Source organism: Mustela lutreola, chromosome 12 (assembly GCF_030435805.1).
Source record: "Mustela lutreola isolate mMusLut2 chromosome 12, mMusLut2.pri, whole genome shotgun sequence".
Taxonomy (NCBI): Eukaryota; Metazoa; Chordata; class Mammalia; order Carnivora; family Mustelidae; genus Mustela; species Mustela lutreola.
The window spans coordinates 35,022,607-35,028,645 of NC_081301.1; the positions used below are offsets into that span (position 1 = coordinate 35,022,607).

General features: G+C 46.7%; 1 protein-coding gene across 1 annotated transcript in view; it reads right to left on the minus strand.

The window, feature by feature from the left end:
• The window catches only part of MELK (maternal embryonic leucine zipper kinase), a 99,966-nt gene extending 98,703 nt beyond the window's left edge, over positions 1-1,263 (minus strand). The window contains exon 1 of the mRNA XM_059142699.1: positions 1,117-1,263. The gene's annotated coding sequence lies outside the window, so the exon portion shown is untranslated. The remainder of the gene's footprint in view (positions 1-1,116) is intronic.
• Between the last annotated feature and the right edge of the window lie 4,776 nt (positions 1,264-6,039).

Genomic DNA, 6,039 nt, shown 5'->3' on the forward strand with positions numbered 1-6,039 from the left:
TCAGTGTGACTAAATAGAAGAATTGTTGACATGTACATTTGGGATCTTGAACTTCTCTGAGGCAACAAGGAACTGCTTAGATAACAGAAGATTTATCATTAAATGTTATAGAAAAGAAACAAATTGGGGACAATTTCTTACTAACGGTATTAGCTGGGCTGTGTTATTATTTGCTGGGTAATACATTCACCTCATCTATGAATGTGGTTAAGATACTGATGCAGAAAATATTTCAAATAAGAAGTAGAATACCGAATGGCTTATAAGGTGGCCTTGTAATTAATACATTAATAACATCCTCTCTTGCTCCTTTGCAGAGTATTCTGGGAGCACCAACAAAGAGGCATTCATTCCTAAAGGCGTTAAGGGACTCATCTGCCCATCTGGTTGGTCCACAGTAGATACACAATAATGTCAGATCCGCTGGTGAAAGAAGCCCATGATGGTGCAGGGCAGAAAAGGAGTTTCTGATTTCTCCCAACGTAGTCAACAGAAACCATATTATGAACAAAAAAGTTAGGAAACCCTGGCTTCTAAGCATAAGTCCAGGTACCTCTGAAACCCGCCGCCACCTTCCCCCATTCCACTACCAGAGAAATACCAAAGGTGAGGCTCAAGAACAATTACTCATGCTAGCTGCTACAGGTCTGCTCGCTTTCTTGGGATGCTCTCCTTTGGGAGTTTCTCTTTTCCCCACCAGTTTCTTGGTGATGCTGCTCCTTTTACTGCTTTGGCAGTCGGGGTATATCCCTTTTAGTGTGAGCCTCTTAAGCCACTACCCTAGGAAGGTGAAGAAAGAGGAAGGATTTGGACTCCTAAAAGGGAGTGGTAACACATAACATGCAACGGGAATTCACACCTCTCGCAGCCTCCTTCGTAGCAAACGTTTTCGCCTGTCCCTCACCAATAACCCTGACGTAGGTACGTCATTATCCCCACTTACAGAGGAGAAAACCGGGGGTCGGAAAGCCTATCTCATTCGGGAGTGGGCTCGTACGGTGAGGTTTCGGGGAAATTCTCCAGTCTCCCGGGAGCCAGGAGCAAGCTGGGCTCGAGGAGCCGCTCCCTCGCGTCTCGCAGAGCCGTGACCCCGGCCCTACCCGGGGAGACACTGACCTGAGGGGCGGGGAGCCGGGCGAGGCGGGGCCGAGCAGAAGCACACTGGAGAGGGCCAGCCGTCCCGAGCCAAGCAGCGAGTGCCCAAAACCCCTAGAAAGTTTTGGGATCGCCGGGTTTGAGCCGCTTCCGCCCGCCAAGGAAATCAAACCTCCCGGGCCGGAAGGGGCGGAGCGAAGCGGGGGCGCGCGTCGCGCCGGGTCCGGGTGAGGCGGGGGCGCGCGATCGCCCTCTGGCCGGCAGCCGGAAGGGCTGGGCTGGGAATGAACGCGGAGTAATCCTGGGGCTGCTGGGGCTGGGTGACGTAAGGCCTTAGTCTTATGCCTGAGTACGCTTTCAACGAAGGGCATGTGAAGGTTTTCCAGGGGGCGTGGACGTACAAAATTTGCACATAATTCAGCCTTCTAAGGCCCTGCTTCCTAAAATTTATCTAGAGAAGTTGCTAGTGTTCACGGTTCTCAATTCGTCCTCTCCTTGCCCAATGGCCCTTCTCCCACCCATCAATACAAGTATACCTCCCCTCTCGCCAAATACTACTAAAATGTGCGGCCTCCAGGAATAAAAACCCCCAGGGGCCAAATTAATTGTCCATTAGGTAGGTAACTCAAGGTACCATAAACACCAACCCGACACAGTTCGCTGTCTGACCATTACGTGATTTTCATCTCTGTATGAATTACAGTTGTAATGGTAAACTATCTGGAAGAAAAAATAAAAATTTACAGTCACAGGGGCACCTGGGTGGCTCAGTGGTTAAGCCGCTGCCTTCGGCTCAGGTCATGATCTCAGGGTCCTGGGATCGAGTCCCGCATCGGGCTCTCTGCTCGGCAGGGAGCCTGCTTCCTCCTCTCTCTCTCTGCCTGCCTCTCTACCTACTTGTGATTTCTCTCTGTCAAATAAATAAATAAAATCTTTAAAAAAAAAAATTTACAGTCACAGAAACGAAAACGTTAAGTACAAATTTGCATATGTATTTTTAAAATAGAAATTACTTTTTGGGGCACCTGGGTGTCTCAGTCTGTTAAGCAGCCGACTGGATTTCTGCCCAGCTCAGGATAAGATGGAGCCCCCAGGGACGCCTGGGTGGCACAGTGGGTTAAAGCCTCTGCTTTCGGCTCAGGTCATGATCCCAATGATGAGGGAGTAGGAAGCTGGCTGGGAACGGAGCAGGGGCTGGCGCCTTGCACCCCCTCTCCACCCACTCCCCTCACCCCACCGAACCTCACTTAGGTTCGAGAACTTCATCACCAGGGTCCTGGGATGGAGCCCCACATCGGGCTCTCTGCTCAGCGGGAGCCTGCTTCCCCCTTTCTCTCTGCCTGCCTCTCTGCCTACTTGTGATCTTGTCTGTCAAATAAATAAATAAAATCTTTTAAAAAAAAAAAAAGATGGAGCCCCCAGATGGGCTCCACACTGTGCTCCCTCTGCCCCTCCCCCACAGCTCTTGCATGCACACTTTCACCCTCAAAAAATAAAAGAAAAGAGACATTACTTTTCTAGAGCAGTTTCAGGTTCATAGCAAATTTAAGGGTAAGCTACAGAGATACCCCTAAAAATTCTGCCCCTGCACATGCATAGCCACCACCATTATCAATATCCCCCACCAAAACACCAAATGGTACATATGTTACAACTGATGAACCTACAATGACGTATTATCACTCAAAGACAATAGTTCACATCAGAGTTCCCTCCTGGTGTGTACTTTTTATGGTTTAGACAAATGTATAATGACATGTATCTGTTATTGTAGTTCATACAGAGGAGTGTTACTGCCCTAAAAATTCTCTGTTCTGCTCTACCTACCCATGAAGCAATATAAGATATAGATATCTCTATCTCTAGATAGATGATAGATAGGTATACTGCAATGAAGTACTATAGGGTCCTAGATTTTCAAGCAGAAAAAATTACATTAAGGCAACCTTCTGTGGAATGGAAATATGTATCAGAAAAAAAAAGAGAAATGAACAACTGTTAAAAAATAACCTGTAGGGGCGCCTGGGTGGCTCAGTTGTTAAACCGTCTGCCTTGGTCGTGGTCCTGGGGTCCTAGGATGGGTCCCACATTGGGGGGGGTCCCTGCTCAGCAGGAAGCCTGCTTCTACCTCTCCCACTCCCCCTGTTTGCATTCCCTCTCTTGCTGTGTCTCTCTCTGTCGAATAAATAAAATCTTTAATAAAAAAAAAAAGCTGTGTATTTTTGTTTGTATTTTTTTAAAGATTTTATTTATTTATTTGTCAGAGAAAGAAAGCATAAGCCAGGGGAGCAGCAGGCAAACGGAGAAGCAGCACTCCACCCGGCCCCACCCCCCACCACACCCCACCACACCCCACCCTCCACCACCCACCCTCCACAACCCCCTCCCACCCCCCACCCCCCCACCCCGTCCTGCCCTGCTCCACCCAGCAGAGAGCTGGGTGCTGGACTTGATCCCAAGACCCCAGGATCAAGATTCCAGCAGAAGGCAGAAGCTCAACCAACTAAGCCACTCAGGTGCCCCTGTTTGTTTGTTTTTTTTAATGGATGATGATGGATATCAAATCACTCAGTATTTCCAGTCCATTGGATAACTTTTTTTTTTTTTAAGATTTTATTTATTTATCAGAGAGAGAGAGGGGGAGAGAGCGAGCACAGGCAGACAGAATGGCAGGCAGAGGCAGAAGGAGAAGCAGGCTCCCTGCTGAGCAAGGAGCCCGATGTGGGACTCCATCCCAGGACGCTGGGATCATGACCTGAGCCGAAGGCAGCTGCTTAACCAACTGAGCCACCCAGGCATCCCGGATAACTTTTTTTTTTAAGATTTTCTTTATTTATTTGACAGAGACAGCAAGAGAGGGAACACAAGCAGGGGGAGTGAGAGAGGGAGAAGCAGGCTTCCCTTAGAGCAGGAAGCCCAATGTGGGGTGGATCCCAGGATCCCGGGATCATGACCTGAGCCAAAGGCAGATGCTTAACAACTGAGCCACCCAGGTGCCCCCATTGGATAACTTTAAAGGAGTGATGTTACAGCTTTATTCTAAGAGGTACACAATAATCAAGCTTTTTATTTTTTTAATTTTTTTTAAAGATTTTATTTATTTGACAGAGAGAAATCACAAGTAGGCAGAGAGGCAGGCAGAGAGAGAGAGGGGAGGAAGCAGGCTCCCTGCGGAGCAGAGAGCCTGACATGGGGCTCGATCCCAGGACGCTGGGATCATGACCCAAGCCGAAGGCAGAGGCTTTAACCCACTGAGCCACCCAGGCGCCCCTAATCAAGCTTTTTAAAGAAATATTTACAATAATCCAAAAATTATATTCTTTGACCATTCAGGATAATGAGAAACTGTAGATGTCTTCTTTTTCAAAATTCTTGTGAGTATACATATTCAAAAGAGTTGGATATTACTACATTGAGGAGAGTAATTATGTCACATAGCAAAACAGTCCAGTACAAGGAAGCAGGCTCTGGGTTGTGAGGCTTTAAAGAAGTGCCTGATCCAAACCAAATAATAATAATAATAAATAAAAATGAAAACCTCTCAGTTACCTAAAAAAAAAAAAGAAAAAGAAGTGTCTGATCCTATGCAAGCCTATTTCTTCATATAGATAATAAGGAGGTTGGATTTCACGTGTGCTGCTCCCTGTTTCATGAGTCACTAACCGGGTGGGTCTGACCGTTTGGGATATAATATGTCTACTAATAATTACACCATTAGCAGCAATAATAAGACCCACTATGACTATTTGAGCAGTTAATGTGCACTTACATGCATCATCTCTATAACCAAATGCCTGCCCTCTCATGCAGGGAAATGTATGCTATTTATTCTTCCATCAGTCACCAGTGCCTGCCCTATGTCAGACCCTGTTCAGGGCAATGACAGAGAAAGGAAAAAAATATGTGGCTTCTGCCCAAGAAAGCTCACAGACAGAAGAGCCCGATTCAGATTCAAAGACAACCAACCCTGATAAAGGGCCAGACAAAAGTACTAAATACGAGTGCACAAAGCCAAGCTGATTAGAGCTCAAAGAGTGGCGCAACCATTTCTGACCAGGGGATTGAAGTATTTTGTAAGGAGTTACGCCTTGGGAAAAAAATGAAAGAGAAAAATTTGATAAGGGAAGAACAGTCCGCAGACAGGGCAAGGTGTGTGTGCAGAAGCCCAGAGGCAAGAAAATACAAGTCTCTTCAGAGAAAGGCATGCTGGCTAGAGCACAAGGAGACAGGGGATGTGGCAAGAAAGGAAGGGCAAGGAAGTGGAGATCCACGTCATCAGGCCCTGTGTGCCAGGGTAGAGATGGGTGGGGCGCTGACCAGGAGAGGGGGATGAGCAGGTGTACCTTTCAGAGAAAGACCAACCAGCCATGCTATCAGCATAGGAGTATCTGAGCTTAGCAAGGCAGGGTAAGAACTGTGCCTCTCTGGCAGAATGGATGCCCGGATGTCAACACTACATGAGGCTAAGTCATCAGTGGGAATGGGAGACGAACGCTTCAGTCCATTCACAGCAAGTAAGTAAGTTAAGTAAGCCCAGGTTAGACGACCTCAAGCTACAAACCATGTCTTGATTCCTATATACAATCAAAGAGAAATTGCGAAGCCACACAAAATCAAGTTTTGGGCCACAGTCCTGTTAGCAAAGGGGATAGCTCTAACAACAACAAAAAAGCCTATTGAAAATATTTCAGGGGCACCTTGATGGCTCTGTTGGTTAAGTGTCCAGCTCTCGGTTTCAGCTCAGGTCATGATCTCATGGGTCGTGTGATCAAAACCCCATGTTGGACCCTGTCCGCTTGGGATTCTCTCTCTCTCTTCTTCTGCCCCTACTCTCCCTCTCAAAATAAACAAATAAATCTTTTTTAAAAAATACTTGAGAAATCTGAATTCAAAATCTACTTTGGAAATTTGTTAAATTTCCTAATTTTGATCATTGAACCTGTA